At 32.7% G+C, this 14,182-nt stretch overlaps 1 pseudogene; it reads right to left on the bottom strand.

The window, feature by feature from the left end:
- Positions 1-14,182, bottom strand: part of LOC137652054 (regulating synaptic membrane exocytosis protein 2-like) — a 163,133-nt pseudogene that overhangs the window by 40,387 nt on the left and 108,564 nt on the right.

Genomic DNA, 14,182 nt, shown 5'->3' with positions numbered 1-14,182 from the left:
TTTTGCCTCAGGGTTGACACCATTTTTTCTTCGTCAATTAAGACCTCATAATAAGTTTGCTAAATTTCACAGATAACTACTTTCATATATATATATATATATATATATATATATATATATATATATATATATATATATATATATACATATTATATATATATAAATCTATTATATATATATATATTCATATATATATATATATATATATATATATATATTATATATATATATATATATATATATATATATATATATATATATATATATATATATATATATGTGTGTGTGTGTGTGTGTGTGTGTGTGTATGCGCACATTTAAGTAAGTATGTATGTATGTATGTATGTATGTATGTATGTATGTATGTAAATAGTATATTTTCAATGTAACGTATTCTACTTCACGTGACATTTTTTTTTCCATAATGAATCCTTGCTTGTGCACATTAACTATATATATATATATATATATATATATATATATATATATATATATATATATATATATATATATATATATATGTATATATATATATATATATATATACATATATATATATATATATATATATATATATATATATATATATATATATATATATATATATATATATATATATATATATACAGTATATGCATGAATAGGACGATACATTTAAAAAATCCTGATAGTGAACGTAGCTATGGCAATAAAAAATAGCCATTCCTAAATAATAAAACTTAATGAGAATGTTAAAAATCCAATAAGAACAACGGCTTAATATAAAAAATTCCAGCAGCATAACAACAACATCAAAAAGTGTTATGGTCACCAATAAACTTCCTCCGACTCACCTGATTGCGTCCTTCCTTCCAGGGATCCTTTCTTCTGCTGAATTAAGGCACTCGGCTCATCGCCGTAATCCAGTGACCTTCTGGGAAAAAACAACAAGGAATTAAGAGTAAAATCCAGGGACATTTTGGTAACCTTCTGGAAAAAAACAACAAGAAACTGAGAGTAAAATCCATTGATATTCTTGAAAACATCTGGAAAAAAAACAAGAAATTGAGAGTGAAATTCAGTGACCTTCTGGGAAAAAAACAACAAGGAACTGAGAGTAAAATTTTGGTAACCTTCTGGAAAAAAAAACAAAAAGCGAGAGTAAAATTCAGTGACATTCTGAAAACCTTCTGTAAATAACAACAGGAAGTGAAATCCAGTGACATTCTTGAATATATCTGGAAAAAAACAAGAAACTGAGAGTGAAATCCAGTGACATTCTGGGAAAAAACTAAAAGAAACTGATAGTAAAATCCTTTGATATTCTGGAAACCTTCTGGAAAAAAACAAGAAACTGAGAGTAAAATCCAGTGACATTCTGGAAATCTTCTGGAAATAACAAGAAACTGATAGTAAAATCCATTGATATTCTGGAAACCTTCTGGGAAAAAACAAGAAACTGAGAGTAAAATCCAGCGACATTCTGGAAATCTTCTGGAAATAACAACAAGAAACTGAGAGTAGAATCCAGTGACATTCTGGACACCTTCTGGAAAAGACAACAAGAAAATGAGAGTAAAATCCAGTGACATTTTGGTAACCTTCTGGAAAAAACAACAAGAAACTGAAAAAAAACACAAGAAATTGAGAGTAAAATTCGGTAACCTGGAAACAAAACAAGAAACTGAGAGTGAAATCCATTAACATTCTGGAAACCTGGAAAAAAACTATAAACTGAGATTAAAACCCAGTGAAATTTTGGAAAACTGGAAAAAAACAACAACAAGAAACAGCGTAAAATCCAGTGACATTCTGGAAACCTGAAAAAAAAAAAACTACAAGAGAGTAAATATAAGACGAGGATGCCGATGATAAAAACTGTGGGCTGGAAGGAAGGTCTTTCAGATGCGAGATATGAATGGGAATTAAAAAGAGATGAAAGCAAATTTCGTAATCACTTGAGGTGCAAAGGGAGGAGAGTCTAATGAGAGAGAATAAGAGAATGAGAGTAAATATATGACGAGGAAGACGATGAGAAAAACTCTGGGCTTGAAGGGCTTTCATATGAAAGATATGAATGGAAAATGAAAAGAGATGGAAGCAAATTTCGTAATCGCTTGAGGTGGAATGGGAAGAGAGCCTAATGAGAGAATGTAGAAGGCAAGGTAGGTTTGAAGATAATTATTGCATCTAGGATGGCCACTAAGCGGATGAGTGCACTTGGGCACACTATTCTATCTTATTTCTATTTCTCTTGCTTATTTTTCTTTTTTGAAGTTTTTATAGTTTATATATGAAACATTACTTTAGATGATTTTACCATTCTTGAAATATTTTATTCTAATTGTTCATTACTTCTTTTGTAGGTTATTTATTTCCTTTCCTCACTGGGCTATTTTTCCTTGTAGTCCTTGGGATTATAGCATCCTGCTTTTCCAGCTAGGGTTGCAGCTTAGCTAATAATAATAATAATAATAATAATAATAATAATAATAATAATAATAATAATAATAATAATAATAACATTTCCTTGTAAGAGACCTTGGGCTTATAGCATCCTGCTTTTCCAACTAGGTTTGCAGTTTAGCTAATAATAATAATAATAATAATAATAATAATAATAATAATAATAAAATATTCCTGTTGGAGATCTTTGGCTTAGAGCATCCTGCTTTTACAACTAGGGTTGTAGCTTAGCAAATAATAATAATAATAATAATATTAATAATAATAATAATAATAATAATAAAAGAAGAAGAAGAAGAAGAAGAAGAAGAAGAAGAAGAAGAAGAAGAAGAAGAAGAAGAAGAAGGATATTGGAACGAGGAAAGGGATGGATGTTAAAAGGAAGAGAAGCGTGACAGTCAAAAGGAAGAATGATTATGAACACTTATAGGAAGAAAATATTGGACAAGGAAGAGAAAAAGATGTCCGAAAATAATTATTCTGGACTGACATCGCTGTAATGATCTGTCATCGTCCTGTTGAGTTATTTCTCTTTTCAGTGATTAAAGAGAAGAGTTGAGAATGAGCATGGAGTCGTAAATTGTAGGGATGGTTAACTTAATTTATAATAAGTTATTTGTTTCAAATGTTTAGGAGGAATTTCTAAGAGTATTCATGATGTAGCGTATTATTATTATTATTATTATTATTATTATTATTATTATTATTATTATTATTATTATTATTATTATTATTATTATTATTATTATTACTTGCTAAGCCAAAACCATAGTTGGAAGAGCAGAATGCTATAAGCCAGAGGGCTATAACAAGGAAAATAACCCAGTGAGGATGGGAAATAAGGAAACTACAAGAAAAATAATTAACAATTGATATAAAATATTTTAAGAACAGTAAAAACATTAAAATAAATATTTCATATATAAACTATAAAAACTTAAAAAAAAAAGAGGAAGAGGAATAAGATTTTTAGTGTGCCCGAGTGTACCCTCAAGCAAGAGAACTCTACCCCAACATACTAGTGAAAAAATTTAAATAATTATCAAGATAAAACACATATACAGATAATTACGATCAGAGAATTGGTGTCGAAAAAAAAATGGAAAAAAGGTTTGAATTTCCAGGGAGGTGACTGGAAATGATATTGGAAAACCTTTCAGAAAGACAACCTTTGAAGTACAAGTTTTTTCATAGAGAGAGATTACAGAAGAGCCATCTATTGTTCTAAATTATTACTAATGCCTGGAAAAGATATCAGAATCAGTTTTTTTTTTCTAAAGTATAATTCAAAGAAACAATAAAAACACAAATGAGCAAAATAAACTTTGAAATGAAATGCAGTTCAATAATTGGTTACGAAAATATTCACAAACTTTTCTAAATGTTTTTCAATAAACCAATATTTCTGAAGTAAATTTTTACAGAATATTTTTGGTATTCTGTAAATAAATGTTGAGTTAATATTATTGATAATAACGATAAAAAAAAGTCTCAAAAGGGAAAGACGGAGATCAATGATGATCAATACTTTCACCTTTGCCAAACAATAAGAAAGGCATACTATGAAAAATCTTTAGTACATGAAAATTAAGTTTGCAGATTTTATATCAAATTTTAAATTTTGAAATCGAGAAAGATTGTATTTCACTTACCATGTATAGAGGAATGCCGCACACAGAATCCATAAACATCGCAAATATTCTTTAGCAAAACATTACAGTACTCCTTAAATATCTCTAAAATTCTTAGCCATTACGAAAATTGTTAAATATTCCGAAAATAAGTTAACATCGGGAAAAACCGTAATAACCAGATTCTTAAATACTCCGAAAATAGGTTACCATTGTGAAAAACCGTAAAAATGGAATTGTTTAATATACTGAAAATAAGTTAACATCGTGAAAAACCGTAATAACCAGATTCTTAGATATTCCGAAAATAAGTTAACATTGGGAAAAACCGTAATAATGGAATTGTTAAATATACTGAAAATAAGTTAACATCTTGAAAAACCGTAATAACCAGATTCTTAAATAATCCGAAAATAAGTTAACATCATGAAAAACCGTATTTATAAAATTTTTAAATATTCCGAAAATAAGTTAACATTGGGAAAAACCGTAATATTAAAATTGTTGAATATTCCGAAAATAAGTTAACATCGTGAAAAACCGTAATGATAAAACTTTGAACTATTCCGAAAATAAGTTAACATCGGGAAAAACCGTAATAATAAAAATGGAAAAAAGAAACCCCATTATAAACTTAATATATCTGTGGAAGATGCAAGTCAGAAGGAGTCTATCATCGCAAAATCTCCTAATCTTAACTTATGACATTTAACAAATACCCAAACTGTAAAATCACCTGAACTCTCTCAACGAGTACGGGACCTGTCATCTATTCACGCTTCTGAATGTAAATATACATATGAATGTAAAAAAAAGGCATTTAAAAAAGATCCTACATTTTCCTCAAGGTTATATGCTAAAACACTGTCAATTACATAAAATCTGCTAGTTTTACACGCCAGAAATGGGCTTGAGGATGGGGGTTACAACCTCATACCTAAATCATTATAAATAATAATATTAATTCCCTAACATCGCAAGAGAGTCTGCCCCTCTCTTTTATTCTTCATCTGCACTTTTTTTTCTCCCTGTTTCCTTAATCTTTCCCATCCCGAGTACCTGCCTTTGAGCTATAAACTGAATTGTATCCAGGGGTACTCTTCCTTTCCCCATTTTCCCCACTTCCCTATTCATATTATTATTATCAAAATCATTGCTGAGGAACTATCTCCAAATCTTTTACTCATATATAGAAGCAATTGGTCACAATGAGGACCGCGCTCCATCTGAGGCGTATTAGTCTCTCTTCATCCCTTCTAGCTTTCAACGGGGAGATGTCCTATTAGGCCTATTCCGTAATCCCTATGTAAACAGAGGACTTCAATCAGCGTCCTTAGTATCAGCCTCCCTGGAGAAAATTCACATTTGGCTGCGGTATCCCGATATCCCTTTGAACAGTTCAGTAATACCTGGAAATATGGAAAAGTCCTTCGCGGAGCATTATCCAAGTCTTTTCAGATAACATTATTGAACTGTCTTTGCAGTAGCGTAGTAGATGACGCCTCCAAGTTGCGTTATTGAAAGGTTTTCCTCAATTCTTTATTGAACAGCTTTGCTGGTTGCAATATTGAGCATGTCTCCCTAGAAGTGTTATGGAACAGTGTTCCTAGTAGTACTATGGAATGGTCTTCCTTGTAAATGATGCCAGAAAACTTTAAATCAATCAATCATTCTTCGTACTAACACTATTGAACTCTGTTCCTTGTAGCATGATTGTAGAGCACCTAATTTCTAGTAGAATTATTGTACAGTACTGACTTCTTAGTAGTATTTTTTTAGGGTACCGACTTCTTAGTTGAATTATTGTAAAGTATAGACTTCGAAATTAGCACTATTGTAGTTTACTGACTTCCCAGTAACATCATGTAGTGTAGTGATTCTCAAGTAGCATAATTGTAAAGTACAGAGGTTTTATTAGCATTTCTGTAAAGTTCTGTTGGCCTAGTGATTGCAAGATTGGGGTTCGAGGTCCGCTCAAACTCGTTAATTCCTTTGGTCGCTGCAACCTCACCATCCTTGTGAGCTAAGGATTTGGGACTCAGGGGAGCCGATAGATGTATCTGCTGAGTCATCAACAGCCATTGCCTGGCCCTCCTTGGTCCTAACTACTGTGGAGAGGGGGGCTTGGGCGCTGATCGTATATAGATATGGTCAGTCTCTAGAGCATTGTCCTGCTTTATAGAGCAATGCCACTGTTCCTTGCCTCTGTCATTCATGGACGGCCTTTAAACATGCTTCCGTGTACCGTTATTGTAGAGCATCAGCTTCCTATAGTCAGTTCTTTTTAGTGAGGCGAGATAATTCTAACCAATCAGATTGCAGGAAACTTTTCCGAGCTAAAAAGGCACCGCTGCGAGTCAGTGTGAATGCGCCTGATTAAAAAAAAATTGAGTATAGTAGCATTATTGATGCCAGTGAGCGTCACTCTAAAAGATGTATAATTCTTCTCTAAGCGTCATGTACAGCTGGACGCAGGAATTTCTGGCACACCTCACTCTGAGGAAATGCACCCTGTCACGCCCTTTGCCGAGTGGCCAAACAGATGGTGTAGAGAGAGATGAGATAGGTGGTGGGCGGGGCTGTACACAGCCACTCGTGCAATAGAACGAGTTGTGCCAAGAATTCATGTATCCAACTGTACCATTTTCTCGAGGTGTACCAAGAATTTCTGTGTCCAACTGTACCATTATCTAAGTTAACCTATTAAACTTTTCGTTATATGTTTACACCTCATTTATCCATTAATCCCTTTATCCCATTTTCTCTTTCTTCATATATGACGTTTTATTACCGCTGGGACCAAATCGATTCAGGATCTTCTTAATTACTCCGTTGAACTTCTGAAGTTGAAACTTGCATCAGAAGCGTTTGTTTGTAGAGCAGATTTGCATCTTGGTTCATAGTCTATATGTTACTCATCTATCTTATCATCAATCTTAAATTGTTTAATTACAATGATATATCTCTTGCATAGGTTTTTCTATACTACAGTTTTTTTTTTTTTTTTTTTTTTTTTTTTTTTTTTTTCAGTGGACTGTTTTCCAAGACTGGGGCCCTTGAGTTTGAAGCATTCTACTTTTTCCAAGTAAGGTTCGCACTTCGTTTACAATAATAATAATAATAATAATAATAATAATAATAATAACAAGTGTTGCCTCTCACGTAGAACCTCTTTGAGGATTCTCAGAACACCAAGACACGACATGAAGAGCAATGAAAATGCGCGCATGAAAGGCTCGCCAACATGAGAACTGATGAACTAACAACTTCTTGACAAAAAATAGAACGTGACAGTGAATAGAAAAAATATTAAATGAGTTTCTGTTCCCGCTGAGACAATTTGCAAGAACTCTTTCAACATTTCTTTGCTCAGTCATTCTGTTCACTTGTCCTTTGTTTATGAGAGCCTATCTTAACGTTCATCTGTATTGATGATGCTTATACTCTATCCCATTCATCCTGTCTGTCTGTCTGTGTCTGTCTATTCATCTATCTATCTGCCTGTCTGTCTCTCTCTTCTATTCATCTGTAGAGCTGATACATATACGCTATCCCATTCAGCCTGTCTATCTGTCTATTCATAAATCTCTCTCTCTCTCTCTCTCTCTCTCTCTCTTTCTCTCTCTCTCTCTCTCTCTCTCTCTCTCTCCTGTTTATCTGTCCTGCTGATGCCTATACTGTATCTCATTCAGCCTGAATATCTGTCTCTTCGTCTATTTATCTATCTGTCTGTCTGTCTCTACTATTCATCTATCCTGCTGATGCCTATACTGTATCTCATTCAGCCTGAATATCTGTCTTTTTGTCTATTCATCTATCTGTCTGTCTGTCTTTTCTATTCATCTGTTCTGCTGATACCAACACTATCCCATTCAGCCTGTCTGTCTTTCTGTTTATTCCTCTATCTGCCTGTCTGTCTCTCTCTCATCTATTCATCTGTCCTTTTGATACATCCCATCCAGTCTGTCTGTCTATTCATATATCTGTCTGTCTGTCTCCCTTCTATTCATCTGTCTTGATGATACCTATAATCTATCCCACTCAGCATGTCTATCTGTCTGTCTATTCATATATCTGTCTGTCTGTCTTCTATACAGCTGTCCTGCTGATATCTATACTCTTTCTCATTCAGTCTGTATGTCTTTTTGTCTATCTGTCTGTCTGTCTATTAATCTATCTGTCTGTCCGTCTCTCGGTCTATCTATCTATCTATCTATCTTCTCTGTCTGCCTATCTGTCTCTCTTCTATTACATTCTATTCGAATCTTTCATCCTCTATTTTGCCAGCTATTCATTTTACCCACAGTCGCTTCTTGGAATACGAAAAAGCTTTGAGCCGATGCTAAGTCCTCTGTAGCAATATTGATCTTAAGCTTTACTCCGGCATCCATTTCTCATAATCTATTTGATTGTCTGAATTAATGCCAAGGACAAGGGGTTTATCCTCGACTAAGACCTTTTTGGATATTGAGAGGGATATCGCATTTATTCAAAGGACCCTTCCGTCCAGGATAGTGACAGGGGGATTTTAAAATCTCGAGGATATCGAAAATTGATTTCGAATCCCAAATGAAAAATTGACGATTATTAGGATTCATGATCTGTCCCATTCCAGGTAAACGATGAAAGAATGAATGATCAGACCAAATATTAAACCTGTTATATTTCCAGGGTTTTTACCGCAAATAACCATAAAAAAAAAGAAATTTCACAATTTCTAAAGTAAGACTCTCAGGGTTCATGATCTATCCCATTCCAAGTAAACGATGGAAGCATAAATGATCAAACCAAATATTAAACTTGTTTAATTTCCATGACTTTTACCGCAAATTACCAGAAAAAAAAATTAGGAAAATACACAATTTCTATTGTGAGACTATTAGAGTTGATTCGCGCTATCGGTCCGGTCACGCTCCAGTCTCGGTTCGCTTTCGGTTCGGTCTAGGTACTGGGGTGTTCTCGGTTCGCTCTCCGTTCGGTCTAGTTACTGGGGTGTTCACATCTTCAGTTCGCTCTCGGTTCGATCAGTGTCTTGACAAGATTATAAACATAAGGAAAAAGCATAATTATATACGAATATTGTACATGTATTTTTTCTTTTTTTTTCTTTTATCATGACCGGAGCGAGACTGGAGCGAAAGCGGAGCGTGACCGGACCGATAGCGTGAATCAACACTTACGATTCACGACTTATCCCATTCCAAGTAAAAAATGAAAGCATGATTGGTCAAAAAAATATGAAACCTGTTATATTTCCAGAATTTCAACGAAAATTGCTAGAAAAACTAATCAAATTCATAATTTCTAAAGCTATGTTAAAAAAAAAAAAACACACACACTCATTAAAACGTAAAATAAATAACCCCTCATGGAGATCATGTATGACAGGTATAAATTACATCAAGTTCAAATTAAGTAGGGTATTTTTAGTTATTTTTAAACCAAAATGACGTCATGGAAGGTTCCATAATTCAAGGATTAAAGAACTTTACACATTATTTCTTTTCTTGGCTAATAGATGGGCTTAGTAGAGAGTACCAAATTGCTAATTATCCCCATCATACACTCATTAAAATTTTCATTACTTCATTTCTGTTTTTATTTGGGCACAAAACTGCTATAAAGCAGACACAAGTGAACTTGATGTTCCTTATTGTCTGGCCACATCTTAATTCTAAGGAAATAACAAATTCCTCAATAAATGATACAGAGATATTTCCTCGGCAAACAATCGTTAGCTCAATTACATTGGGGGGTGAGGGGGGGGGGGGGCTGCCAGATTGCCACATGTACTGATATTGGCGAGATAATCGAGTAATTTTACTGTTATTTGATCTAATTTTCAATTACTTTTTTATAAAACCACATTATAATTAATATGTTTAATGGTATGAAATGTATTGTTAGTAAAAACTACGTAAAATAACAATATCGTTACATTTCGAAAGGCATAATAACGCAGACTTCTCTAGCTCCCTCCCTTACACTGTAACGAGTTTTACTTTACCACCAATAGATGGCATCAGAGGCACCTTGTACGAACAATTATAGTCAATTATTTGACAAGCACGTGTGTTGAAAAAGTGTGGTAGGAAGGTAGAGGCTACAGAATTGGTAGTTGGTAAATTGTCCAACGACCGTTTCCTTATTAGGAACGAACATTTTTATAAGAAAATGGTATAAATTTTTCATATGATATCGGAAGCAACCCGAGTTTATTTATGGAAGTGTTTACTATTTTCTTTCTTCATCAGAACACATGGATAGTAAGTCATTTCTCTGTACAAGTGACCAAGACAACAATCATCAGGATAGTTAAAGTTGGTGGGACGAGTCTGGGACAGCGCTGCCAAATGAAATTTCCTTGAATGGAGAATATCATTATTCATTACAGATTCAAATCATTTAAGGAGTAATAGTTATGTGTCAGACGATGTATGACTATGATGTAATTTGATATTCTTATAATCAGCGTTATCAACATAAATAAACCGAATAATGAAAAAGAAAATTGTCACATTTCTGTGTCTTCGCCAACACCTGACTGTGTTGCGTCATCCACCTGCGAATTTGTGTTTGTTAATAACGGCGTTCCAGAGAGTAAATCATTCTTAAAATAAACCTTACTATCATTTCCTTAGTAAATATATGCATGTCTGTAGAACTGTTTCTGTGTTCAATGTAGGTTAAAGGAACCCATTTTGTGTATATATATGTATATGTATATATATATACACTTAATGTGTTATATATGTATATGTATATATATACACTTAATGTGTTATATATGCATATGTATATATAAATTTTATATATATATATATATATATATATATATATATATATATATATATATATATAAATTAATTTTTTCCTTTAATAGTAGCGGGCAAGGTCTTCGTAGGTCAATGATAGGCCAATCGTGAATATAAATAAAGCTGAGTCTGACAGATCGTTGAGAGAGAGAGAGAGAGAGAGAGAGAGAGAGAGAGAGAGAGAGAGAGAGAGAGAGAGAGAGAGAGAGAAGCCACCTACAATACAAAGATGCTGATGATATCTGCAAATGGATCAGAAGAGACGCAGTACAGTTATACCTATAACAAGAAGATCCAAAGGTCATTTATATAGGTGAAGTGTGGATGTTGCTTTAAGCTATAAAAGCAAACAATCAACAATATTCTGAAAGACCTCTTAACTCTAATACTGCTACGAGAATCAAGGGCACGTCACGTGACCCCTCCCACTTACAGGTCATTGCTGGACTCGAGCAGAAGGTCAACGGTGTCTTCCTGAGGGTCAAGTTCGTCCATGATGCTGCATACCTCTTCGAAACTTCTGTCCGTGAGTTCGACGCGGTTCCATTCTAGGATCTGCGGTTGGAATGGCAGCAATTAATCAAATGCATCTCGAGAATAATGGTGTCATCAGTAATGATTAAAAAAAATAAAGGCAGTATTTTACCTGAGGTCAATCTTTGATAGTCTGGTAGTTGAGTGAAATATATGTTAAATGATAATAATGTCTAGCATATTATGTTAATTTTTCGTAGGAATTACATTTGTTTTAAGACTGTTTTATGTATATATACACATATTTATATATAGATACATATAGAAATATATATATACAGTATATAAATATATATACAGTATATATATATATATATATATATATATATATATATATATATATATATATATAGCCTATATCATTTTATATTTTACATAAATATTATATATGTATACATGTACGTATATATACATATATTCATATATATATATATATATATATATATATATATATATATATATATATATATATATATATATATATATATATATATATATATATATATATACACTCAATGTAACAGTTAACTTGTCAAAATGCACTAACGAATAATCCAGTGTCATTGCTCTTCATCACCAAAAAATAAAGATAACGCCCACACCAACCAAACCTTTGAAATAATATCGGAATCCATAGAAATTACCAAAAGTTTATCAATAAAAAAACTGAAGGGGTCGTACCTTGTCGCCTTGAAGGACCCCCGCAGCCTCTGCTGGGCCCCCGCGCACGGTCCACACGACGTAGGCAAATAGTCGTCCGTCAGATCCTACCTTCCCTCCGACGACCCTCATTCCAAGACCTCGGGCTGGAAAAAGAATAATGGGATGAGAGAGAGAGAGAGAGAGAGAGAGAGAGAGAGAGAGAGAGAGAGAGAGAGAGAGAGACTTAATTTCTAAGTATCCCCATAAGGTCCGACATTACTAGACAGATATGTTTGATATTTAAATATCTCACTAAGGTCAGAGAGAGAGAGAGAGAGAGAGAGAGAGAGAGAGAGAGAGAGAGAGAGAGAGAGAGAGAGAGAAACTTAATTTATATATATCCAGTAAGGTCCAACATTACTATAAGGTCAGAGAGAGAGAGAGAGAGAGAGACTTAATTCATATGAATTCTCATAAGGTCCAACATTACTACTAGGCAGACAAGTTTGATATCTAAATTTCCCACTAAGGTCAGAGAGAGAGAGAGAGAGAGAGAGAGAGAGAGAGAGAGAGAGAGAGAGAGAGAGATCTTTGAGTTCTATTTAATGGCTTTTCTTGCTTCTGATTTTTTTCTTTATTGGTACAATTCAGCCGATAAGTTTACTTCCTCTTAGTTGGACCAAAGGAAAATGGAATTGAGACGTGAATAGATAAATAGATAGATTTGTTGCAATTGTAACCTGCAAATAGGTTAATATATAGTTTGCTTAAAAAAAATATTTAAACGGTTAAAATCTGTTTCATGATACACACAAGCTTTTGTACATATATTAAAATATGTACAACTATATATCTATCTATCTATCTATCTATATATATATATATATATATATATATGTATATATATATATATATATATATATATATATATATATATATATATATAAATATATACATATACATATATATATATATATATATATATATATATATATATATATGTGTATATATATATATATATATATATATATATATATATATATATATATATATATATATATATATATATATATATATACACATAAAACACACATAAACAAGTATGTGTTTGCATATAACAAAACTAAGAACAACTCCTACATTTTCAAAGCAAGCTTCCAACAATTAAAAGTTTATCAGTGATATAAATATACTGTGTAAAATAAAAAAAATATGACAAAAATGAAGCAAGCTACACCAGAATTGCTCTTACCTACAAGGCAATGCAATAACACGAGACGATATTGAAAACAAAGACTTTCCCTCAAGCTTTTGTAAGACCAATGGCCTTCTGAGATGCTCTGCTTTAAGGAATAAAGATTAAAGGGAAGCCAGACCACTTTGAGGTGACGTGCTGGAAAATCTTTTCTTTTAGAAAGAGAGAGAGAGAAAAAAAACAAGTGACATAAAAATTCCCGCCAGGAAAAACAACCCGTGACCTAAAATATTTTCGCCTTAATGAAAAAGAAGTCTGTGACCTAAAAAAGATGGTCTTCTCCCCAAAAATAAAAATACCAAACAATGTCCTCAAAAATTCCCGCCCCCCCCCCCCAAAAAAAAATAATCTGTCCTAAAAAAAGTCCCCCTAAAAAACAACCCGTGACTCCCAAAATTTTTACCATCCGGAAGTAATGTATGTATCTAATACATAATGAAATTAATTATATTTATTAATAAAATTATTATTATTATTATTATTATTATTATTATTATTATTATTATTAATACAAGCCAAGCTATAACAATTGGAAAAGCAAGATGCTATAAACCCAAGGGCTCCAACAGGGAAAAATAGCCCACTGAGGAAAGGAAATAAGGAATTAAATAAGCTACAAGAGAAGTAATAAATAATCAAAATCAAAATAAAACATTTTAAGAACAGTATCAACATTAAATTAAATGTTTTATATATAAACTGTAAAAACTTAAAAAATTCTACATCATCACCATCACATCATCAACCAACACCTAATTGGAAATGCAAGATGCTATAAGCCCAAGGGCTCCAACAGGGAAAATAGCCCAGTGAGGGAAGGAAATAAGGAAATAAATATCTGCAAGAGAAGTAATGAATAA

Source organism: Palaemon carinicauda, chromosome 13 (assembly GCF_036898095.1).
Source record: "Palaemon carinicauda isolate YSFRI2023 chromosome 13, ASM3689809v2, whole genome shotgun sequence".
In the NCBI taxonomy this organism is placed as follows: Eukaryota; Metazoa; Arthropoda; class Malacostraca; order Decapoda; family Palaemonidae; genus Palaemon; species Palaemon carinicauda.
This window is presented reverse-complemented; position numbering and strand designations above follow the sequence as displayed.